The 26,509-nt window shown below is 45.1% G+C and overlaps 1 protein-coding gene across 2 annotated transcripts in view; it reads left to right on the forward strand.

Moving 5' to 3' along the window:
• Window positions 1–26,509, forward strand: part of rbm45 (RNA binding motif protein 45) — a 120,180-nt gene that overhangs the window by 68,932 nt on the left and 24,739 nt on the right. For both annotated transcript variants that reach the window (XR_010975379.1, XR_010975380.1), the window contains exons 10-12: window positions 17,110–17,434; window positions 17,824–17,997; window positions 23,060–23,105. The gene's annotated coding sequence lies outside the window, so the exon portion shown is untranslated. The remainder of the gene's footprint in view (window positions 1–17,109; window positions 17,435–17,823; window positions 17,998–23,059; window positions 23,106–26,509) is intronic.

Here is a 26,509-nt window from a genome sequence, read left to right on the forward strand (position 1 = left end):
CTCGCGCGCTCTCTCGCGCGCTCTCTCGCGCGCTCTCTCGCGCGCTCTCTCGCGCGCTCTCTCTCCGCGCTCTCTCTCGCGCTCTCTCTCGCGCTCTCTCTCGCGCTCTCTCTCGCGCTCTCTCTCGCGCTCGCGCTGCTCTCGCGCTCGCTCTCGCGCTCGCTCTCGCGCTCGCTCTCGCGCTCGCTCTCGCGCTCGCTCTCGCGCTCGCTCTCGCGCTCTCTCTCGCGCTCTCTCTCGCGCTCTCTCTCGCGCTCGCTCTCCGCTCGCTCTCGCGCTCTCGCTCTCTCGCTCGCTCGCTCGCTCTCGCTCTCTCGCGCTCGCGCTCGCTCTCGCGCTCTCGCTCTCGCGCTCGCTCTCGCGCTCGCTCTCGCGCTCGCGCTCGCTCGCGCTCTCGCTCTCGCGCTCGCTCTCGCGCTCGCTCTCGCGCTCGCGCTCGCTCGCGCTCTCGCTCTCGCGCTCTCGCTCTCGCGCTCGCTCTCGCGCTCGCTCTCGCGCTCTCTCGCTCTCGCTCTCGCGCTCGCGCTCGCGCTCGCGCTCGCGCTCGCGCTCGCTCTCGCGCTCGCTCTCGCTCTCGCTCTCGCGCTCGCTCTCGCGCTCGCTCTCGCTCTCGCGCTCGCTCTCGCTCTCGCGCTCGCTCTCGCGCTCGCTCTCGCTCTCGCTCTCGCGCTCGCTCTCGCGCTCGCTCTCGCGCTCGCTCTCGCGCTCGCGCTCGCTCTCGCTCTCGCTCTCGCGCTCGCGCTCGCTCTCGCGCTCGCGCTCGCTCTCGCTCTCGCGCTCGCTCTCGCGCACTCTCTCTCTTGCGCACTCTCTCTCTTGCGCACTCTCTCTCTTGCGCACTCTCTCTCTCGCGCTCTCTCTCTCTCGCGCTCTCTCTCTCTCGCGCTCTCTCTCTCTCGCGCTCTCTCTCTCTCGCGCTCTCTCTCTCTCGCGCTCTCTCTCTCTCGCGCTCTCTCTCTCTCGCGCTCTCTCTCTCTCGCGCTCTCTCTCTCTCGCGCTCTCTCTCTCTCGCGCTCTCTCTCTCTCGCGCGCTCTCTCTCTCGCGCTCTCTCTCTCTCGCGCTCTCTCTCTCTCGCGCTCTCTCTCTCTCGCGCTCTCTCTCTCTCGCGCTCTCTCTCTCTCGCGCTCTCTCTCTCTCGCGCTCTCTCTCTCTCGCGCTCTCTCTCTCTCGCGCTCTCTCTCTCTCGCGCTCTCTCTCTCTCGCGCTCTCTCTCTCTCGCGCTCTCTCTCTCTCGCGCTCTCTCTCTCTCGCGCTCTCTCTCTCTCGCGCTCTCTCTCTCTCGCGCTCTCTCTCTCTCGCGCTCTCTCTCTCTCGCGCTCTCTCTCTCTCGCGCTCTCTCTCTCTCGCGCTCTCTCTCTCTCGCGCTCTCTCTCTCTCGCGCTCTCTCTCTCTCGCGCTCTCTCTCTCTCGCGCTCTCTCTCTCTCGCGCTCTCTCTCTCTCGCGCTCTCTCTCTCTCGCGCTCTCTCTCTCTCGCGCTCTCTCTCTCTCGCGCTCTCTCTCTCTCGCGCTCTCTCTCTCTCGCGCTCTCTCTCTCTCGCGCTCTCTCTCTCTCGCGCTCTCTCGCTCTCGCGCTCTCTCGCTCTCGCGCTCTCGCGCTCTCGCGCTCTCTCTCTCTCGCGCTCTCTCTCTCTCGCGCTCTCTCTCTCTCGCGCTCTCTCTCTCTCGCGCTCTCTCTCTCTCGCGCTCTCTCTCTCTCGCGCTCTCTCTCTCTCGCGCTCTCTCTCTCTCGCGCTCTCTCTCTCTCGCGCTCTCTCTCTCTCGCGCTCTCTCTCTCTCGCGCTCTCTCTCTCTCGCGCTCTCTCTCTCTCGCGCTCTCTCTCTCTCGCGCTCTCTCTCTCTCGCGCTCTCTCTCTCTCGCGCTCTCTCTCTCTCGCGCTCTCTCTCTCTCGCGCTCTCGCGCTCTCGCTCTCTCTCTCTCTCGCGCTCTCTCTCTCTCGCGCTCTCTCTCTCTCGCGCTCTCTCTCTCTCGCGCTCTCTCTCTCTCGCGCTCTCTCTCTCTCGCGCTCTCTCTCTCTCGCGCTCTCTCTCTCTCGCGCTCTCTCTCTCTCGCGCTCTCTCTCTCTCGCGCTCTCTCTCTCTCGCGCTCTCTCTCTCTCGCGCTCTCTCTCTCTCGCGCTCTCTCTCTCTCGCGCTCTCTCTCTCTCGCGCTCTCTCTCTCTCGCGCTCTCTCTCTCTCGCGCTCTCTCTCTCTCGCGCTCTCTCTCTCTCGCGCTCTCTCTCTCTCGCGCTCTCTCTCTCTCGCGCTCTCTCTCTCTCGCGCTCTCTCTCTCTCGCGCTCTCTCTCTCTCGCGCTCTCTCTCTCTCGCGCTCTCTCTCTCTCGCGCTCGCGCTCTCTCGCGCTCGCGCTCTCTCGCGCTCTCTCGCGCTCGCTCGCGCTCTCTCGCGCTCTCTCGCGCTCTCTCGCGCTCTCTCTCTCTCGCGCTCTCTCGCGCTCTCTCGCGCTCGCTCGCGCTCTCTCGCGCTCTCTCGCGCTCGCTCGCGCTCGCTCGCGCTCTCTCGCGCTCTCTCGCGCTCGCGCTCGCGCTCGCTCTCATTCTCGCAAAATCAGCATTTCCTCAATCCTTTGAAATGCCTGCTCTTGATGTACATTCCAACACCAAGCTTCATGAACGAATCGGTCTATGAACAAGGAAAAATGCAAACTTCCACAAATACTTTATCTAGAGCTACTGTTGGCCAACCTACACAACAGGATGTTAACTTTGTGGGCGAGATTGAGTCATTCTCACAGTACACTGCATTGCAATGGCCGGCATGTCCTCAAAAGCTCCAAGAAATTCATCGGACTTGGAAGCGAGACCAGGAATGCATTCAAATACACCAATATTGCGCACAAAGTTGGCCACAGCAACGCCCCAGTATTAAATTAATGAAAATCTTCAAGTTCAGGAAACTCTTCACTATTCTGAACGATTTGCTGATGATTCCAGTCTCACTCCGGACAGATATCTTGAAAAGAATACATCAGGGCCACATGGGTTTCATGAAATGTAGGACACGGGCTTGGTTGTCTGTTCGGTGGCCAGGGGTGTCCAGAGATTATAGAACAAATGATCTCTAATTGCTAGGTATGCACAGTGCATAAACCAGAGCAGAGGAAATCCCTTATATTGACCGTGGGAATGTCTAGGGATGGATCTGTTTATGTTTAAGGGGAAATCCTACATGACAGCGATTGACTATTTTTCAAGATGGATTGAATGTAAAAGGTTGTATACGACAACTACCAAACCTATCATTCAAGCTTCACAGGAGACTTTTGCAGCACATGGCATCCCTGACGAGGTTGTTTCAGATAATGGACCACAATTTGCAAATGGATACTTGCATATTTTGCGGGAAAATGTGGATTCGTACATTTTACAAGTTCACCGAGATATCTTCAATCTAATGGTGAAGCTGAAAGAGGAGTCAGAACTATTAAAGCATTTTGAAGAAATATGTAGATTTTCAAACTGCACTCTTAAACTACAGCTCTACTCCATTGTTCTGTGGATTAACACCATCTGAGCTGTTGGGGAGGAAGCTCAAAACTCAGCTTCCTATCCTACCCAAAAAAATACTTCCAGGGCTAGAAGTCTGGGATTATCTGAGAGTTCAAAACAGAAAGAAATGATGTAGGAAACAAGCTCAGAATTGCAATAAGAGATATCGCACTTGGGAAGCGATATAGTATCATGGTCTGAAAGGGTTACTATTTGGGACAGTGACAGTAACGCCTCTTACTGTGATGATGATACACGAGATCACATGTAATAAGCTAGGGAGAAGCAAGAAACATCAGGAGAAGCAGAAGTTGGACAGGCTTATGGAAAGTGTGTATAATCCATGTAAATATAATAACTGAGTTACAGTTTTAGATTTACAATGAATCCAAGATCTCTGTAAACCAAGCTCAGCCTAGTATCTGAAATACTAGCAACAATGTACGACAGGAACCAAATGTAATATTTCCAAGTTTGCTGTTGATACAAAACTAAGTGGGAATGTGAGTTGAGGAGGATGCAAAGAGACTTCAAGGGGATTTAGACCGGCTAAGTGAATAGGCAAGAGCATGGCAGATGGAATATAATGTGGAAAGCTGTGAAGTTATCCACTTTGGTAGGAAAAGCAGAAATGCAGAGTATTTCTTAAATGGTGGGAGGTTGGGAAGTGTTAATGTCCAAAGGAACTGGGTGTCCTTGTTCATCAGTCACTGAAAACTAACATGCAGGTACAGCAAGCTATTAGGAAGGCCAATGGTATGTTGGCCTTTATTGCAAGAGGATTTGAATACAGGAATAAAGAAGCCTTGGTGAGACTGCACTTGGAGTATTGTGAGCAATTTTGGTCTCCTTACCTAAGGAAGGATATACTTGCCATGGAGGGAGTGCAACAAAGGTTCACTAGACTGATTCCTGGCATGGCAGGATTGTCCTATGAGGAGAGATTGAGGAGATTGATCCTATATTCTCCAGAGTTTAGAAGAATGAGAGGTGATTTCATTGAAGCATACAAAATTTTTACAGGGAGTCACAGTGTAAATGCAAGAAGGATGTTTCCCCAGGCTGGGGGGTCTAGAACCAGGGGACATGGTGTGAAAGTCAGAGGTAAGCCATTTAGGACTGAGATGAGGAGGAATTTCTTCACTGAGGGTGGTGAATCTGTGGAATTCTGTACCCCAGAAGACTGTAGAGGCTCAGTCACTGAATATGTTCAAGACGGAGGGTGATAGATTTCTAGATATTAAAGATATCAAGGAATGTTGAGAGAGTGCGGGAAAATGGCATTGAGGTAGATGATCAGCCATGATCTAGTTGAATCGCAGAGCAGGTTCAAGGGCCAAATGGCATACTCTTCCTATTTCCTATGTTCCGACCAAGAATTTCACTGGTGTGTAATCAGACAAAAATTGACACCGAACCAAAGGAGGTATTAGGACAGGCAACACTCAGTCAGAAGTGGGTTTTAAGCAGCATCTTAAACAAGAAAAGAGAGGTGGCAAGGCTAAGATATGAGGGGAAGGAATTCCAGAGCGTGGGGCCTAGGTGGCTGAAAGCAGGGATGCCAGTGGTGAGACAAAGGTGCTTGAGATGTCAGAGTTGAAGGAATGCAGATTTCACAGCGTTGTAGTGTTGGAGGAGTTTACAGAGATAGGGAGGGGCAAGGTCATGGACTTGAACATGATGATGAATATCTTAAAATTGGCACGTTGGACTGGGAGCCAATTTAGGTGATCGAGTGCAGGGATAATGGGTGAATGGGATTTTGTTAGGATACAGGCACAGAATTTTGGATGAGCTTAAGTGTATGGAGTGTAGAAGATGAAAGGCCAGCCAGGAGAGCATTTGAATAGTTGAGTGTAGAGGTGACGAGCATGGATGAGGGCTTCATCAGCAGATGGCCTGGGGAGGAGACTGGTGATATTATTAAGGTGGAAGTACAGTTTTTGTCATGGAGAGGATATGGGTTCAGAAATTCAGCTCTGGGTTAAACAAGATGGTGATATTGTGAACAGTCTGGATCAGCCTCAGACAGTGGATAATGAGCTGGATGGAACTGGTGGCTAGGGAACGGAGTGGTGGGTTGGGAATGGAGGAGTCAAGAGAGGTGATGGTGAGGTAAAGCCGACTATCATCAGGTTACATGTGAAATCTAACTTGTCTTTGGATATGTCAAATGTAGAAGAAAAATAGAAGGACACTAAAGATAAATGCTGGAGGACTCCGGAGGTACCTGAATGGGGATGGAAGGAAAGTCATTGTAGGTGATTCTCTGGCTATGACTGGATAGTTATGGGTGGAATCAATTGAGGGCAGTCCCACTCAGCTGGACATAAGGCGAGGATTATATGGTCAACCTTGCCAAAGGCTGCAGACAGGTCAAGAGGGTGAGGAGCAGGGTTAGTGAACGACAGCCATAGTCAAGTAGGATGTCATTTCTTTCTTTGATTAAAGACATTTCAGTGCTGAGGCATGGGTGAAAACCAGATTGAAGAGGTTCCAAATGTAGAGTTACAGGAAAGATTGACACTGATTTGGGATGTGACCACATGTTTTAATACTTTGGATAGGAAAGGGAGGTTGAAAATAGAGTGCTAGTTTGCAAAGGCAGAGGGGTCAAAAGAAAATGTAATGTTTCATATCCATATACTAGAAGTATCAGAGTATGAGAAAGAGGTTGGAAGATCATTCAATCAGTTCAATGTTTGAGAAAGCAAAGCAAACAAAATTTGGGACTGCATAACAAAGGGTACACTGAATTAATCAAAGGTGGTGATTTTTAAAATTTACACAGCCTTGGTGTGAGACCATCAGATGTCTAGTGCACAATTATGGTTTCCCTATTTCACGAGAAGATGTTTTATAGATGCACAAAGAGTGAGAGGATAACAAATGAATGAGTAGGCCCAATAAAGACCAAAAAGATTATCTTGTGTGTGGAGGCGGAAGACATTGGCATGGTTATTAATGAATGCTTTGTCTGTTTTCACAGAAGATGGGGAAGATGTAGACATTGCAGTAAAGGAGGAGGACTGTGAAATATAAGATGGTATAAACAGAGTGAGAGGGGAAATATTAAGGGATTTAGCATCATTGAAAGTGAAAAAATTGCCAGGCTGTGATGAAATGTATCCCAGGCTGCTAAGAAAAGCAAGGGAGGAAACAGTTGAGGCTCTGGCCGTATTTTCCATACTCCTCTGGCTACAGGCAGAGGTTTGGAGAACTAACGTTGTACCAGTGTTTAAAAAGGGAGGGAGGGATAGATTAAGTAATTACAAGCCAACCAACCTAACCTCGGTGATGGGCAAATTGTTGGAACAAAATTCTGAGGAACAGTATAAACCATTATTCAGAAAGGCATGGATTAATCAAGGACAATCAGCTCGGATTTGTTAGGGGAAGGTCATATCTGACTAATTTTTTGATTCAATTTTTTGAGGAGCTAACAAGGAAGGTTGATGAAGATAATATATTTGATGTAGTCTACATGGATTTTAGCAAGGCTTTTGACGAGGTCCCACATGGCAGACTGGTCAGAAAAGTATGAGCTCGTGGGATCCGAGGGCAAGTGGCACATTGGATGCAAAATTGGATTGGGCAAGATGCAAAGGGTAGTGGTTGGGTGTTTTTGTGACTGGAAGGCTGTTTCCATTGGGGTTCCGCAGAGCTCAATATTAGGTCCCTTGTTTTTCGTGGTATATATCAGTGATTTAGACTTAAATGTAGGGGGCATGATTAAGAAGTTTGCAGATGAGATAAAAATCGATTGTGTGTTTGATAATGGGGAAGAAAGCTGTAGACTACAGGAAGATATCAATAGACTGGTCAGCAATGTTTTTCCCCCTAGGCTGTGAGTGTGTGTGGCCGCACAGGAATCTGCCGTGCAGGGATCAAACTGACCGCACACAAGCAATGTACCCTTTAAGATGCACGCATGCGTGTCAACCTTAAAGGGACCACGCAGTGCAACAAGCTGGCTGCACACAGCAAATGGAAATTAGAGAGGACATTGCTAGCCAAGTGAGCAGCAAGATGGCAAAAGGAATTCAATTTGGAGAGGTGTGAGGTAAGGCATTTGGGGAGAGCAAATGAGGCAAGAAAATGCACAATTAATAGTAGGATACTGAGAAGGAACAGAGAGGAATCTTGGAGTGCATAATCCACAGATCTTTGAAGGTTACAGGACCGGTAGATAAGTTGGGTAAGGAGGCATGTTGGATACTTTCCTTTATCGGCCCAGGCATAGCATAGAAGAGCAGAGAGCTCATGCTCAAATTGTATAAAACACTAGTTTGAGTGCTGCATACAGCTCTGGCCACCACATTACAGGAATGATGTGATCGTACTGGAGAGGGTACCGAGGATGTTTACAAATATGTTGTCAGGAATGGAGAATTTTAATTGAGGAAAGACTGGATAGGCTGGAGTTGTTTTCTTTGGAACTGAAGAGGCTGAGGGAAGATTTAATTGAGGTGTACAATAGAGAGGATAGGAAGGACTTATCTCTCTTAGGAGAGGTCAACAGCTAAGGGGCATAGATTTAAAGTAATTGGCAGAAGGATTTGAGGGATGTTGTGGAAAAATGTTTTCACTCAAAAGGTGATGGGTGTCTGGAACTCGCTGTCTGATAGGTGGGTAGAGACAGAAACCTCATCACATTTTTTAAAAAAAACTTGAAGAAGCGCTTGAAGTGGCGCAACCCACAGGGCTGCGGACTCAGCTGGAAAGTGGGAATAGGCTGGATAGCGGGATTAGGCTGGATAGCTCTTTTTCAGCTGGCACAGATACGATCGGCCAAATGGCTGCCTTCTGTGGTGTAAATTTTCTGTTCCTATGTTTAAGCTGCAACGTTTATCCCAAAAGTTAGTCTGAGCTATGAAGAGTGATTTAATGTATTTTAAGACTTCTCTGCCTTGAAAACTAAAGGAAGATTAATTGTGAAGAGGTTTTTTTTTGCAGTATATGCAATTCTAGAGCTTAAGGCATTGATTCAGGTAAGGGTAGCTAAAGAAAACTGGTGTTTCAGGCAAATTTGCCCTGCTCCAAACTTGGTATAACAGTTAATTCTTTTCACAATATCTCTGCTCTCCACCTAGCTTGCCTCCACTGCTTAAAGGAATTTAAAAACAAGGTGCCTTTTAGAGTTTGCCCAACTTGATGGATTTTCAGCACTGGTTACATTGAGTCTTTCAACATTTCCCTCAGGAAACCAAATAGGTGGGTAGAATCCATGATAAAATAAATTGTAAATGGTCTGTGCAAGAAGCAAACTTGTTTGATTGATGACTGGCTCCATGTTTTCCCACGTGTTCATTTTTCCCTTCTCACATAAATTTTGTGCTATCAAACAAGGATTGGTCCAATAATAAAAGCAAAATACTGCGGATGCTGGAAATCTGAAATAAAAACAAGAAATGCTGGAATCACTCAGCAGGTCTGGCAGCATCTGTGGAAAGAGAAGCAGAGTTAACGTTTCGGGTCAGTGACCCTTCATCGGAATTGGTCCAATACTCATTTGAACTTGCATATGTTCAACTTATTTTTTTCCCTTTAGAGTTAGTTTGATTCCCCCACCTCCTGTAATTTGATTATCCTAACATTTCTGCCAGACAGTACACTTTTTATCAACCTCCTTTTGAAAGTCAAGACTATGTAATAACCACTGGAGTACGATTATCTTCAACTTACATCCTCAAAAAATACCTTTTTAGTAACCATTAAGCATTAATTTTGATTTATATATTCACATTGAGGTCATTGGCTACCTGTTTTTCATTTTTAATATGCTGTCATATTAATCACTTCTGTGTACTAATGCAGCAGGTGTGTTGGCATGGAAGGATTTGCAACCGTTCCAAGTGAACATAGAACAGTACGTGATTGCCAAGACCTTATTGACAAAGTATCATGTGATAGAGCAGGAAAATCTACATATAAGAGTTGAGATATAAAATGGTTGAAACTTCGTGTTGCTGAACAAGATATAGGGAAGGAAGCTGTTTCTGCTTAAACAACAATAGAAGAGACACCGGTTGAAAACCACAGTCAATTGTATGAAGTGGAGAATACAGATTGTTCAGTATTAACTTCAGAGTTTCCATTGTATAATCAGAATAATGCTTCCTGTGAGAATAAGAATATTTCACAAAATCTCCAAATGAAGCTTATTGATGTATTTGAAGTTAACAAAAATTCAGGTCAAAACACAAAGTTGATTTAAATGTAAATGAAATGGGAGGAAATAGTAAATCTCCTAAAATTTCTTGCATAAGTGACGACGAATCTGAGAAGGCAGGAAGTAAGCTAAATTCCGATATTGAAAGAGATGATACTTATCTTGCTGCAGATACCAAAACTTCTGTAAAGCACAAAACTTGTAGTTCATCAATGGGCAAGTGGAGTGCTGAAAAAAGTTCACTGAATGTGTTGAGACGAAACAACAGGTTACTTTAGCCATTTTCTCAGCAAAATAGCGAAGATAAAGACCACAGTGTTAGAACGCCTGATGAAGGCTTGAAAGGTCCGGAAGAATATAGGACAGGTGTCTCTGAATTCTCCGTCAATAAAGAAACATTGTTGGATGCAGTTAGCTGAAGAATCATTGGCAGATCATTTAAACTGTAAGGGTGTAATCAGTTATGTAAGACATATGACCACTTAAGTGATGAGGCAGATAAGCTTAAAAAATGTTGAACAGAAAGGTTTAGGCCTTTATGAGCTCAGTGCTGAAGAAACATCAGTTAATAAAATAAACTGAGTGCTACAAATGGGAACAAAGCGAAGACTTGAGCTCATCCATTAGGTATGTAAAACTTTAATCATTACCTAGCATGTTTTAAGATTTTATTTTTATCCTGCATTTTAATAACACATTTTAAACTTTTTATTCAGATTTTAATATTTTTCTGTATATTTGAAAAAGTTCTATTACTGTGTGTTGTGTTTCTGCTGTAAAGTAGCTGCTGTCATACACATCCTCAGGATGTCCCAAAGTGCTTTAAAGCTGATCAGTTACTGTTGAAGTGTCTTCACTGCTCTGCTGGCAAACATGGAAACCAATTTGTATACAGCAAGGTCCCACAGACAGCAATGAGATGAACAAGCCGCTAATCTGATTTTGTTGGTAATGTAGGTTAAACTTCCAATTGGCGTAATAAAGGAAAAATTTTGCAATAATTTAACAAACAATTCAATGCTACAATGGGAGGACATGAAGATATCTCTGGATAGATGATTAAGATGGGCTGACTGGCCTCCCTCATCTGAATTTAACTTGTGACCTGCAAGATATAGGTAGTGGCAAGCCCCAAAGGATCTGTGTAAGGACCTTTTGTTGACATGATAACATGAACATATAGGAAATATCAACATTTGATGACAATCAAATTAGGGGCATGGAAAATAAAGAAAAGTGATGGCAAATGGAAATTACACTAAATGATAAAATTCTCGATGGAATGCAGGAACAGAGATCTGGAGGTGCAGGCACCAGTGTTTAAGATTGCAGGTAGAAGAAACTGTCAAAGAACAAATGGGATTCTGATTTTATATTTGGGAGCATTGAATACAAGGGCAAGAGGTGATGATGAATCAATGATGATGTACAAGATTTTTGGTAGACTATATCTGGGAATACTTTGTGCAGTTTTTAAAAATTCATTCAGGGATGTGGGCATCGCTGGCTAGGCCAGCATTTATTGCCCATCCCTAATTGCCCTTGAGAAGGTGGTGGTGAGCTGCCTTCTTGAACCGCTGCAGTCCATTTGGGGTAGGTATACCCACAGTGTTAGGAAGGGAGTTCCAGGATTTTGACCCAGCGACAGTGAAGGAACGGCAATATAGTTCCAAGTCAGGATGGTGTGTGACTTGGACGGGAACTTGCAGGTGGTGGTGTTCCCATGTATTTGCTGCCCTTGTCCTTTTAGTAGGAAGAGGTCGTGGATTTGGAAGGTACTGTCTAAGGAGCCTTGGTGCATTGCTGCAGTGCATCTTGTAGATGGTACACACTGCTGCCGCTGTGCGTCAGTGGTGGAGGGCGTGAATGTTTGTGGATGGGGTGCCAATCAAGCGGGCTGCTTTGTCCTGGATGGTGTCGAGCTTCTTGAGTGTTGTTGGAGCTGCACCCATCCAGGCAAGTGGAGAGTATTCCATCACACTCCTGACTTGTGTCTTGTAGATGGTGGGCAGGCTTTGGGGAGTCAGGAGGTGAGTTACTCGCCGCAGGATTCCTAGCCTCTGACCTGCTCTTGTGGCCACGGTATTTATATGGCTACTCCAGTTCAGTTTCTGGTCAATGGTAGCCCCGAGGGTGTTGATAATGGGGGATTCAGTGATGGTAATGCCGTTGAATGTCAAGGGGAGATGGTTAGATTCTCTCTTGTTGGAGATGGTCATTGCCTGGCACTTGTGTGGAGCGAATGTTGCTTACCACCTATCAGCCCAAGCCTGCATATTGTCCAGGTCTTGCTGCATTTCTACACGGACTGTTTCAGTATCTGAGGAGTCACGAATGGTGCTGAACATTGTGCAATCATCAGCGAACATCCCCACTTCTGACCTTATGATTGAAGGTAGGTCATTGATGAAGCAGTTGAAGATGGTTGGGCCTAGGACACTACCCTGAGGAACTCCTGCAGTGATGTCCTGGAGCTCAGATGATTGACCTCCAACAACCACAACCATCTTCCTTTGCGCTAGGTATGACTCCAGCCAGCGAAGGGTTTTCCTCCTGATTCCCATTGACCTCAGTTTTTCTCGGGCACCTTGATGTCAAGGGCAGTCACTCTCACCTCACCTCGAGTTCAGCTCGTTTGAACCAAGGCTGTAATGGGGTCAGGAGCTGAGTGGCCCTGGCGGAACCCAAACTGAGCGTCACTGAGCAGGTTATTGCTAAGCAAGTGCCGCGTGATGGCACTGTTGATGACCCCTTCCATCACTTTACTGATGATTGAGAGTAGGCTGATGGGGCGGTAATTGGCCGGGTTGGACTTGTCCTGCTTTTTGTGTACAGGACATACCTGGGCAATTTTCCACATTGCAGGGTAGATGCCAGTGTTGTAGCTGTACTGGAACAGCTTGGCTAGGGGCATGGCACGTTCTGGAGCACAGGTCTTCAGTTCTATTGCCGGAATATTGTCAGGGCCCATAGCCTTTGCAGTATCTAGTGCCTTCAGTCGTTCCTTGATATCACGTGGAGTGAATTGAATTGGCTGAAGTCTGGCATCTGTGATGCTGGGGACTTCAGGAGGAGGCCGAGATGGATCATCAACTCTGCACTTTTGGCTGAAGATTGTTGCAAATCCTTCAGCCTTATCTTTCGCACTGATGTGCTAGGCTCCCCCATCATTGAGGATGGGGATATTTGTGGAGCCACCTCCTCCAGTTAGTTGTTTAATTGTCCACCACCATTCACGGCTGGATGTGGCAGGACTGCAGAGCATAGATCTGATCCGTTGGTTATGGGATCGCTTAGCTCTGTCTATCGCATGCTGCTTACGCAGTTTGGCACGCAGATAGCCCTGTGTTGTAGCTTCACCAGGTTGACGCCTCATTTTGAGGTATGCCTGGTGCTGCTCTTGGCATGCCCTCCTGCACTCTTCATTGAAACAGGGTTGGTCTCCTGGCTTGATGGTAATGGTAGATTGGGGGATATGCCTGGCCATGAGGTTACAGATTGTGGTTGAGTACAATTCTGCTGCTGCTGATGGCCCACAGCGCCTCATGGATGCCCAGTTTTGCTTTGCTAGATCTGTTCGAAATCTATCCCATTTAGCACGGTGGTAGTGCCACACAACACAATGGACGATATCCTTCATGTGAAGGCGGGACTTCGTCTCCACAAGGACTGTGCGGTGGTCGCTCCTACCAATACAGTCATGGTGCAGTTTTGATGCCCATTATAGAAAAGGTATGATGTAGATTTACTGGAATGATACCAGGCATGAGCAAAGATAGTCAGGATTCGGGACTTGAAGAACGAGGGCTGTATTCACAAGAGCAGAGAAAATTGAGGAATTGGATAGAAAATTAAGAGATTTTGAGAGGGTAAATATTACTAATCATTTCTGAATCTGCAGCAAGGGAATAAAAAGGGACAGTTTTTTATATTTGAATATAGAATGTATTACCACAAGTGACTACTCAAACCAAGTCAATCACATTTAAATAGGAAATAAAAGAACACTGGAAAAATATTGGATGGTTCAGGGTGAAAAAGTGGGAAAAGGGGATTTGAGTAGACCGTTCCAGTGTGGGCTGAGGACTAACATAGACAAGTGAACATTGAAATTTCTTATTTTGGGAGGTCTTTGTACTATCAGTCTCAACTGGTTTCCACCAAGGCTTCAAGATAATGTGTTCTAACCCATCTTCCCATCCAACAATAATTCAGACGCAAGAAAAGGCAGGAATATGGAAATGTTTGGCCTAGTGTTGGGACATTGGCCCAAAAATTGTGACAGGCCAACAAATGGCACCCACTGTTAATTAGGTTTGTGCTTTCCTGTTTAATGTCGATAATATGCCCTGCAAGTTGCTGTAAGTGTGAGATGGAAATGAAGCTGTGCCCCCTATAGGGTATCTGAGATCTGAATCAATAGGGCAAGCCACTGTGTATCTCATTAACCAGTCACACTGAAGAATAACAAAATGAACAGCGTAAGATCTGAACAACGAAGTGTAAGTTAGAAAAGTGACTTCATGTCAAATCAAGTCCAGAAAAAGACTGGAAGAAAGATTTAATTGAGAGAACAAAGACAATTTTTAAAAAAAATTGACAATTAAAACCTGAAGGAATGATACAGCTTGTAACTAATTTTCAATGCCAGAGGGGTTCACTGGCAGTAATTAACAATTATCACGCCATTAAAAGGGTACTTAGACTGAAATGAACATCGATGCAAGTACAGAAACACACCATTCAATGCATTTTAATGGGGAGCCATACAGAAAGATACTGATTTTTGCAAAGCTAATAGCACATCTTGGATGGCAACCTTTGGATTTCCACATTTAATTGCACATCTACTCTTGCCTGAAGTTGTTGTGTCATTTGCATATGAATAACAGCAAGCACTATTAGCCTTACTACTAATTTGACAGTAATTTTTGAGCTAATAACGTTCTTATGGCATTTGGAAAAGAACATGAGAAAAGCTGAGATGTAATCCTTCCTTCTGATGTGGGATTGAGCATTAGTCAAATTCTGATCTACCATTAGACCTTCAGCAGTCAAGGTGTGTTGTCATCCTTTTAGATAAAAGCGCCGGAGAGTTATTTCCCAAGTGATTTTGATGATTTATTTTTCGCCTATTCCTGTTTAGAACTGCCTTTTCCCCCTCCTTCCCCACCATCTCCCCTCCCTCACTTGGCAAACTGGTCAGATATGCACAGATCATACAAAGCATCCATCTGCTGTTAACTCTGCACTAGAATATGCTGATAACTGTTGGATGAAAACAGTTGGGAGGGAGCTTGTGTGTAACATAAATAACACCATAGACCATTTGAGTCAAATGGCCTGTTTTTGTGCTGTACATTCTCTGTATTAAATTGGTCAGCAAATTATCTGGCAAGTAAGTAACAAATTTTGAAGTCATTATCCAAATATCTCTTGTAGGTACATTTATTTTAGGCACTGAAAAACTGGATTAGTCTTACACTTGGTCTGGCACCCAACATGGACTGGCTGTGATCTGAATTAATTGGGATTAAAGTTTTAGCTAAAATCTGATGGGCTATTATATCTCAGTGAATGCGCTGGCTGTGAATGTTAGATAAGTTGGGAAGTCTTATTGTATGGATCAAGATTTGGGTACTACGAGCAAAATGTTTCTATTTTCAACTGACTTTGCTTCTTGTAGATGTTGGGAAGTCCTAATGTATTTGATATCTGAGAACTGATTAGGTTGGAAGTGGGAGATGCCAATGTGTGAACCTGAGAATTTATAAGATGGGGACTGGGAGCCTGAGAACCAATAAGCAGTTTGGATTGAGATTTGACCATGTATGTTCTGATTAGAATCTGATCAGCTAATTGGAACTTTTTGAAGTATTATATTTGGTTTTGAGTGCCTCGTCTTAGGAAGGATATTCAGGCCTTAGAGAAAATCTAGCACTGATTCACCAGGATGATTATAGTGCCAAATTATTAGTCATCCGATATTTAATTGTTTCTATCTTTCTCTTTTATACATTTACGTTGTATGTATTTGGCCTCCATGCTGTTTGCATGTTTCGGATCAAGATTTGTGTTTCTTCTGTGTTGCATCACCACTGGAAGAAAGAATATAAGAATATGCATTTTGATGTGTAGGTACAATGAAGGGATCAACTGCATTTTTGAAGTATGGCCATTTGGTCAAAAACTGGTTTGAGCTGTCTCAGTGGAAGACTGAATTTAATGTGTGGCGATCACAGAAATATGGCCCTGAAATTCTACAGGATTCTACCAGACTTCAGCCATAACTCTGGTGGGAGATCAAGGAAACAGCATAAATGGCTGAAAATGATGTTCTGGGGTTCTACCAGAGTTGCGGTACGAGACTAGTAGGCCTGTGGAATTTCAGAGCCATGGTGGTCTCTCATTTCTCCTCTCAGGTGCTCCTTCTAATTGGATGAATTCACCTGTATACCAGAAATGGCAGCACTTGGTTCTTTAATCCCTCCTCAACCATCTCTATCTCCAGCATGTTATTTTCCAATCAACTCAGTGGCAGAATTATTACTGTTATAGGTGATCCAGCCTCATTTTATGCTCATTTACATGTTTAACACGGATTGTTGCTGGTCGACGGAGCCAGAAGAGTAGGTGCTGCTGGCTCAGCGGTAATAACACTATTAACATCCTGGGGGTCACCATTGACCAGAAACTGAACTGGACCAGCCATATGAATACTGTGGCTAATAGAGCAGATCAGAGGCTGGGAATTCTGTGGTGAGTAACTCACCTCCTGTCTCCCCAATGCTTGTCCATCTACAAGGTGCAGTCAGGAGTGTAAAGAAATACTCTCCACTTGCCTGAATGGGTGCATCTCCAACAACACTCAAGAAGCTCGACAGCATCCAGGACAAAGTAGCCCACTTGATTGACACCTCATCCACCACCTTCAACATTTACTTCCTTCACCACCAATATGCAGTGGCAGCAGTGTGTACCATCTGCAGGATTCACTGCAGCAACTCCCAAGGCTCCTTCGACAGCACCTTCCAAACTTGCGACCTCTATCACCCAGAAGGACAAGGGCAGCAGATGCATGAGAACACCACGATCTGCACATTCCCCTCCAAGCCACACACCATCCTGCCTTGGAACTATTTCACCTTTGCTGGGTGAAAATCCTGGAACTCCCTTCCTTGGTGTACCTACCCCCTAAAAACTGCAGCGGTTCAAGAAGGCAGCTCACCACCACCTCAAGGGCAATTAGGGATGGGTAATAAATGCTGGCCTACCCAGGGACACCCACGTTCCATGAACGAATAATACAAAAACGCATTAGTATCAAAAAACTGTCTATACAAAGTATCTTGATACCTACCAACTTGGAAAATAGGGCTCAGAGTGATTATATCTGTAGCACAATATATTTGTAAAGAAACATAATTTACTGATCTTTCTTCTTCTCCAGATGTAATTATTTTTATGCTGAAAAGATAGAAGAGATCTATAGTGAGAGCCTCAAATCAGTTGCTCCTTCAGACTGAAATCAGTTGCATGGTAGAAAATGTCTACAGTCAGAATTTAACACAAAATAATCATGAACTCTTGAGCCACGTTCACTACCTTCATGCACGTAACCATGAACTGAAAGAAGCTGTGGATGTGTGCATTCCCTATGCCCTGTATGGCAGCAAAGGATGCTCCAAAGAAATAATAGCAAAAACAGGCCAGGATGGCGTAAAATGGGACACAATCCTTCCTTTCACAGCTGACTAATTTTAAAAGACCAAAAGGTACGATACTACTATGTCTTAATCATTAGCATCGAAAACTGAATGGTTTCTAAATGTATTCTGAACACAGACTGGATTTTAACTTTAAACATTCCCTTTTCTCTGTTGCTTTATACAATCTATACTTTTTTTTTCTAAAAGTAAAAATTAAATTCTATGCTCCTCATCTTCAGCAATTTCAGTATTCAGTGCTGTGATGTGGCTTTCAGAGAAATCCAACAGTGATGTAATGCATCTGGATACCAAGCTATAATTTTATAACATATTAACTGGAAAATTCTGCTTGTACAGTAGATAACTTTACGGAGTTACTTTTAAAATTTAATACTACCAATAGGAATGCTTGAAAATAGCTAGTTTAATTTTTCAAAAATTAAACTCTATTACAGGGATTGTTTGCCGAAGTCAGGATTCAAAAGTTGCAATTTATTGCTATTGTACTAAGGTTTACAAAGGAGACAGTTCACATACCCAGCAAAAATATTGTTATTAAATCATCCACTGATCCAAGAGTATGTCTGAATTTTACAAAAATACAAGGCATTGAAAAATTCACTTTAGAGGTAAGATTTGTAGTTTTAAAATCTTCTGTTATGCCATCACATCTTAGTAATGGATGGATCTGTTTTATAAGCTGACTTTATATAGCAACTGGGGTGGAAATAATCATCCATGCTATAGCACAGGGACCCATTCTTTGCTTAGTGTCTGTTTCAACTCTTTTGCTAGAATAATCCAAAACTAATCCCATTGTGATACTTGCGCCCCTTAGACCTGTTTCTTCCCCTGTTTCAAAAGATTATCTGTTCTTCCCTTAAAAAGATGCTGTGACGTTTGCCTTAACTACTCCCTGTGGGAAAGTAATATATACTCTATTAGGTCTTGACAGCGATTCACTGATCTGAAACTCGTACTGAGGCAATAAAATTCCAGTGCAATTGTCATCTACTGGCATATAGATATGAATGGTCTCGAAGTTTTATACAATTTGTAAGTAGGTATCCTGTGGCGGAATTTTGTCAACGCAGTGGAGACTGGCTGGGAGGCAGAAGGAATGACAAAATGGCGATGGATAGAGTCAGGAGGGAAGGCCAACCTGTTTACGGCACTAGGAAATACTTCCAGAGGCTGGCAGGTGGAGGCTTTGTTTGAAGGCAGCGGGAAGGTTATTAAGCCTATTAAACAGGCTATTAAAGGCGATTGTACGAGCTTTTTACAATTTTGTGAGTGGCACATGAGAATAATGGAGCTTCAGAGCCTCACCAATTATAAGGAGGCAGAAGGTTAGTCTTGGCTGCAGTCAGCAGCCATTGCAAGAGGTAGTATGGCATTGTAGGGAGGATGGTAGTGAGTGAACAGCGGCAGTAGCAGTCTGGAGCCCAGTCAAATTTAGCAAGCACAGCGAAGGCATTCTGGTTCATTTTCCTTTCTGACTTGCTATATGTGTGTGCAGAGTAAGGGGGATGGGAGGCCTTGAGAACTGAGTGCAGTAATTTGCAATGGGGCTCATTCACTCAGGCTTTGAGACCTCCAGTGAGAAGGAGTATCAGAGAGGGAGAGCGCTATGGCCACTGGGTGCAAGGCAGCACCCAGAGAAGCACCAGGATCACGAGGTGGAAGGGGCCACGGATGGGGGAGAGTGCAGAGGGGCGCGCAGACGCGCTACCCACCAGGGAGGGTTAACCATCAGAGGCTCTGCTTCCTGCAAATGTCGGAGCAGTGGCGTCGCCAGAGACTGCACCTCTCCAGGGAGGCAGTGACCGAGTTATGTGCCATGATGTAGGAGGAGCTGAGCCCAATGGGAAGTGGCAGGCACCCATTGCCTGTGGTGTGAATTTCTGCGCCTCAGGATCATTCCAGGGATCTTCTGGAGATATCTGTGGGATCTCCCAGTCTGTGGCTCATTGCTGCATCAAGATGGTCACCAATGCAATGTTCAAGAGAGCCACCCAATACAAGTGGTTTGGCAGCAATCCAGATGGTCAGGCTGAGAGGACTATAGGATTTAGGGCCATCGATGGATTCCCCCAGGTGCAGAATGTCATCAACTGCATTCATGTGGCCATCAAGGTTTCCACGGACCAGGCGGCAGCCTTCATCAACAGGAAGGGGTACCACTTGCTCATTGTTTGCAAATGGATCCATCAGGTCTATGCAGGGTTCCTGGGAAGCTGTGATGATGCCTACATACTAAGGCAGTCCCAGGTACCTGACCTTTTCCGGCCCCCCACAAGCTTTCAGGGATGGATACTGGGTGACCAGGACTACCCACTGAAGATGTGGCTCCTTATGCCTTTGCGGAACCCCAGCACAGATACAGAGGGAAGATACAACAGCTGCCACGGGACAAGTCAAGCAGCCATTGAGCAGGCCATAGGGCTTCTGAAGGTATGGTTCAGATGCCTTGATAGATCTGATGGAGCTCTTCAGTATGTCCCAGCAAAGGTGTCTCGTATTGTTGTGGTGTGCTATGCTCTGCACAACCATAGAGAGAAGCTTCTAAAAATAAGGACATCCTGGAGCGCAATGCCTCCTCTGAGGATGAGGATTTGGAGGGAACTGCTGAACAGGCAGACCGTGATAAAGACCCCGAATGACCGCAGGCAAGGCGCTTTGAGATGCGTGCAAGGGAGGCGTGCGACTAATACAGACATGTTTCTCATGAGCCTTCCTTGCATACCCACGCAAGCAAATAAATCATCTTCCTTCTTTAGCCCCATTGCCCTTTCCGTGAAAAACCGTATCATCTCACTGGACCCGTCATCATATTAAGCTACGGTATGGAAAATGCACTGACCTCGTGCAGTGTCGTCATTCCCATCATGTCCTTTGTAAAAGCTATCGAACTGTTAATGGCCAATAGTGGATAAATGAGTAATGGATTCATGTGGTGCAGCACAGCAGATTTCATTAAAGATAAATAAACAACAAGGTGACATAGAACTACATAATATGATCCCATGAACCCCAAGTGCAACTAAGTGGTCTTTCTTATGTCCTTGCGTGTGCTCCTACATTGTGCTCCCCTATGCTATCAGCTGATCTTCCAGTTCAGTGGTTTTGATGGCCGTGGCGGTTGTCCTCTGGTTGCCTGAGGTCTTGAGTGCCCAGTTATATTGGGGGCCTACTGCACAGGTGCAGGAGCCGCCTCGGTCATCGCAGCTTCCTAAAGCATTGATGTCATCGTCGGAGGGGACTAGCACCCGCCGTCTATGCCAGGAGCACCCTACGAGGAGCCCCTAGGTGCTTCAGGAAGCCGCTCCTCTACCCTTTCAGGGCACACTTATCCCTCCCTTCTAAACTGAGGAATTTGAGCACCTGGCAATGTCTACAGGTGTCTCGCTTCTTTTCCTTGGTTATCTCTTGCCTTACTGCCGCTTTATTTGCTTAAAACCTATTACATTTCTAGCCTCTACCGGTTCTAATGAAGGGTCACTGACCTGAAACGTTAACTCTGTTTTTCTCTCTCCACAGATGCTGCCAGACCTGCTGAGTATTTCCAGCATTTCTTGTTTTTATTTCAAATTTCCAGCATCTGCAGTATTTTGCTTTTATTTTACACAAGCTGCATTGTGTGACCAAAACCTTTAAGTTCTTTTAGATTAGATGTTCCTTCCCAGATTGCCATGAGCCCTCCAATTCTGTGGCAAGGTGAAACAGCAACATTCCTTCTCCCCAATCTCCTCAAGTGGACACCTTTGTTTCACTAGAAACGATATGGGCATGTACCCACCATTTAAATAACTCTGACCCCAGGACTTTATACATTTTGTAACGAGCTGGCAGCAATTCTGCTCTGCCCCATATCTGTCCCCAACCAAGGCATCCCAAGGGATTTCGGATTCAAAATGTTTCTATCTAACTTTGCATGGAAAATACATCAGTACTCAACTTGGCAAGCCTTGTTTAATAATTTTCTAATCTACCAGTTTATTCATGAAGACCAAGTCAATTATTCAGTGGCTAGATCAGAGGGTACTCTTTAGAGACAGCTGATGGAAAAATGTTACAGGGAATCATTATTTGAACAAGACTGGTGTGTGAACTAGTAAGTGTTCTTTTGTATTTTTTATTGAACACCGAAATAGGAGCAGAAGTAGACCATATGGCTGATCTTGGGCTTCAATTCCATTTTCCTGCCCGTTCCCCATATCCCTTGTTTCCCTGCGAGACCAAAAATCTATCTATCCCAGCCTTAAATGTATTCAATGGTGATGCATCCACAACCCTCTGGGGTAGAGAATTCCAAAGATTCACAACTCTTTGAGTGAAGTAATTTTTCCTCAAGCCCTTTCATAATCTTGTATGTCTCAATTAGATCGCCTTTCATTCTTCTAAACTCCAGAGAATATAGGCCCAGTTTACTCAGCCTTTCATCATAGGACAACCCCCTCATCCCAGGGACCAATCTAGTAAATCTTCGCTGCATTGCCTCCAGTGCAAGTATATCCTTTCTTAAATGTGGAGACCAAAACTGCACACAGCATTCCAGGTGCAGTCTCACCAAAGCTCTGTACAATTTTAGTAAGACTTCTTTATTTCTGTACTGCAATCCCCTTGCAGTAAAGGCCAACATGCCATTTTCCTTCCCAATAGCCTGCTGCACCTGCATATTAACTTTGTGCGTTCCTTGTACCAGGTCTCTGTGAACATCAACTCTTACCAGTTTCACACCTTTTTAAAAAATATTCTGCGCTTCTATTTTTACGACCAAAGTGAATAACTTCACACTTCCTCACATTTATACTCCATTTGCCATCTTGCCCACTCACTTAACCTGTCTATATCTCTTTGCAGCATCTCTCTATCCTCCCCGCAGCTTATAATTTCTTCCCATCACAAGTAGAGAACCATTGACTCTTTATCACACATTGCATTCTCTCTCCAGTGGCATTACTTTGGTAGTCTTTTGCCATATATTTGATTAACTTGAAGAATTTTCACTTGTAGCTTTAGTTTTAAATTCATAGTTTGTGATTCATACCTTTGGAGAAATTTTCATTTTTTGCAGCTTCAAAATGCAGTCAATGACAATATAATGAATGTACTCTAGGAAGAAGAATTGTTTATTGCTACTATCCTTTCCTTCACCACCCTGGGATATCAGTGATGAAATGCAAGGTTACAAGATGAATTTCTATCAACACAAAGACAACAGTGTTCAGTGCTGGGAATATTTGCATTTTGGGCATCAACCACTATTGCACAAACACTGCAGTACAGTTAGATACAGAATAAGGCTTCCACTACTCTCCCATCCTAAAAGATACCCACTCTTGCTTCTTCCATCCTCTGGCCTCTGAAATTGATGTTTAGTATCAAATTGGGGGCAACCTGTATTGAAACTTACCAAACCCATTCCAGGTAGATCCCACACGGGCAACAGCAGAAAAAGAGATGTTTAGCCCATTAATTTGGGCTGTATTTAAATCCAGAATGCAAATTACAAAGGCCACTGTTTAACCCATTGCACCATCCAATTCCCCAAACTATTTAAGTTTCAATATCATTCTGAAGAATAATGGTGAGACAAAGTAAAATTGATGAGTTAAATTCAAAAATGTGTATAACTCCAACTTCTCTTTTCTCACTTTGTCAAATTTATTTTGTGGACTGTTTTCTCAGGTCCAGTCAGTTTCCACAACAAGAGAACTGGAGAAGGAGCTGATTGGTGAGTGAGGGTCTGTAATTCTATATTCTAATAGCAATTAGTTTAAAAGTAAGGTTAGGGTATAGCAGGGCAGCTCAGCTGAGTGGACTGTACCTCCTGTGGTATGTAGGAAGTCGTGGACGCTTCAAGTGGCCTTGACAAACACACCTGCAGCAATTGTCACCAACTGCAGAAACTTGTGCTCTGGGTTTCAGAACTCGAGTGGTGGCTGGAGTCACTGGTGCATCCATGAGGCTGAGAACTACATGGATAGCACGTTTAGAGGGGTGATCACACTGCAGTTTAGGAGCAGGCAGAGAGGGAACGGGAAGAAAGTCTAGGAGGACCAGGCAGATAGTGCAGGAGTCCCCTGAGTCTATTCGCCACAAACCAGTTTTCCATTTTGAAGGCTGGTGAAGGTGATGGCTCCTCAGAGGTGTGTAGCAAGAGCCAAGATCGTGGCACCATGGGTGGCTCAGCTGCACAGACAGGAAGGAAGAAGAGTGGTAGGGGATTCAGTAGTTCAGGGAACAGGCAGGCATTTCTGCAGCTGTAGACGTGACTCCAGGATGGTATGTTGCCTCCCTGGTGCCAGGTTCAAGGATATCGCAGAGTGGCTGCAGAACATTCTTAAGGGGGAGGATGAACAGTCAGAGCTCATGGTTCACATTGGTACCAACGACATAGGTAGAAAGAGAGATGAGGTCCTGAAAGCAGATTTTAGGGGGCTAGGTAAGACATTAAAAAGCAGGACCTCAGAAGGATTACTCCCAGTGCCACGCGCTAGTGAGCATAGAAATAGGAGGCTAGAGCTGATGAATGCATGGCTGGAGAGAGAGTGCAGGAGGGAGGGCTTCAGATTTCTGGGGCATTAGGACTGGTTCTGGGGGACATGGGACCTGTACAAGCCGGACAGTTTGCACCTCAATAGGTCTGGGACCAATATCCTTGCTGGGAGGTTTGCTAGTGCTGCTGTACAGAATTTAAACTAGTTTGGCAGTGCGGTGGGAACCTGAGGGTAGACTTAGATGGGGCAAAATCAGAAATGGAAATGGACGGCAGAAAATTAGTGAGTGAGTCTGGAAGGCAAAGGATAGAAAATAATTTTTAAAAAGTTTGGCAGCGCTCCAGGGCAGATACTTCAATGTAAGGAGTATAGCAAATAAAGCAGACGAGCTAAGGGCACAATAGAAACGTGCAGTATGATATCATAGTTATTACAGAAACATGGCTTAAAGAGGGACAGGAATGGCAGCTCAATGTTCCTGGTTACAAGGTTTTCAGATGAGATAGAAAGGGGGATAAAAAGAGAGGGGGTGTGGCAGCTTTGGTTAGAGAAGCAATTACAGCTGTGAGGAGGGATGATATGTTAGACGGATCATTAATTGAGGCCATATGGATTGAGCTTAGGAACAAAAAAGGGTAGTCACACTACTGGATCCCCGAACAATCAGAGGGCGGTCGAAGAGCAAATATGTAGGCAAATCTCTGAACTACCAAAACAATGGGGCAGTAATAGGGGATTTTAAGTACCCCAATATTAACTGATAGTTTTAGTGTGAAAGGAATGGAGGGAACAGAATTCTTAAGGTGGGCATTCAGAAGAACTTATTTGGCCAGTATGAAGCAAGTCCAACAAGAGAGGGTGCAGTTCTGAACTTGGTTTTAGTTAATGAAGCTGGGCAGGAGGAAGGCATGACAGTGGGAGAGCATTTTGGTGGTAGTGATCATAATTCAGTTTTAACATCCTTATGGATAAGGACAGAGATAGAACAGGAGTTAAAGTTCTAAATTGAGGCAAGGCAATTTTTATTAAACTGAGAAGGGATTTTGCAAAAGTGAACTGGAAACAGCTACTTGAAGGCAGAACAGTGGGAGGCATTCAAAGGGGAGATTCAGGGAGTTCAGAGTAAACATGTTCCCACAAAAAAAAAGGGTGGGGTGGCCAAATCTAGAGCCCCTGGATGTCAAGGAGCTTATAGGGTATGATAAAGCGGAAAGGAAAAGCTTATGTCAAGCACCAAGAACTCAAAACTACAGAAATTCAAGAGGACTATAGAAAGTGAAGTGGTGTAATCAAAAAGGAAACCAGGAAAGCAAAGAGAGGGCATGAAAGAATATTGGCAAGGAAAATCAAGGAGTAAGCCGTCTACTCGATGGCAACATGGCCATTGTCCTAGGCTTGGTCTGTGCCCTAGTTCCTGCAGGAAGGGGATCGCCCTGTTACTCAGTACCCAGCCTGTAACCTGGTTGGAATAAAGGCAGAGAATTGATTTAATGACGAATGAGTCATGACTGCTGCCAGGAAAGTGGGCACAGACCTGCATGATGTGCTGCTTATGGCCACAAACCAACTGGAGGTTGATGGAGTGGAATCCTTTTCTGCAGACAAAGATGCCCGGCTGGTAATAGGGAGTATGCAAGGCAATGTGTATGCATTCTGTAGCACTTTAGACCCTGGCAAAGCCGAGTGCACCATCAGCCTGCTTCACTGTCCATGGGAAAAGGTTAGGTATTCCTCCTGGTTAGAGAGCCTTGGTGACATCCCTAATGGGATGTGGACTATAAAATGGGAGCTATCACTGATGTCACCTGCTGCAGCCTGAAAGGAGCCTGTGGCATAAAAGCGGAGTGCCACAGTGACCTTGACGGTTGCAAGCAGTTCTATTTATGCCCTGGACGGAATGAGTGTTTATATTTCAAAAATGAGCTAAAGCTACATCAGATGTATTGTCAACACAATCTCTCATTTTTTCTGAAGAAGAGTCACTGACCTGAAACGTTGGCTCTGCTTCTCTCTCCACAGATGCTGTCAATCCTGCTGGGTGTTTCCAGAATTTCTTGTTTTTATTTCAGATTTCCAGCATCTGCAGTATTTTGCTTTTACTCTTTTTTTTTGTCTCTCTGTCATATATGCACGCACCAACCTTCTGCTTTAAAAACATTTTTTAAAAAGATTTTGAAATTTATGCTGTAGCTTTTAGAAAAACAAATAATTCTTCTGGGAGTCTGGCAGAGAGAACTATTCCATAATTTTATTGTTTAAATGCTACTGATTGTTCCAGGAAATTTTTCACACTGCACATGCCAGGACTGCAGGATATGGCAAAAATATCAAATCCAAGCCTATGCTTTTAGCAGAGGCTGAGGCCCTTCTGTAAAAACATTTTTTACAGTGCGGCACAGTGGCGCAGTGGTTAGCACCGCAGCCTCACAGCTCCAGGGACCCGGGTTCGATTCCGGGTACTGCTTGTGTGGACTTTGCAAGTTCTCCCTGTGTCTGCGTGGGTTTTCTCCGGGTGCTCCGGTTTCCTCCCACAAGCCAAAAGACTTGCAGGTTGATAGGTAAATTGGCCATTATAAATTGTCACCAGTATAGGTAGGTGGTAGGGAAATATAGGGACAGGTGGGGATGTTTGGGAGGA

This window comes from Heterodontus francisci, chromosome 7 (assembly GCF_036365525.1).
Source record: "Heterodontus francisci isolate sHetFra1 chromosome 7, sHetFra1.hap1, whole genome shotgun sequence".
Lineage (NCBI taxonomy): Eukaryota > Metazoa > Chordata > Chondrichthyes > Heterodontiformes > Heterodontidae > Heterodontus > Heterodontus francisci.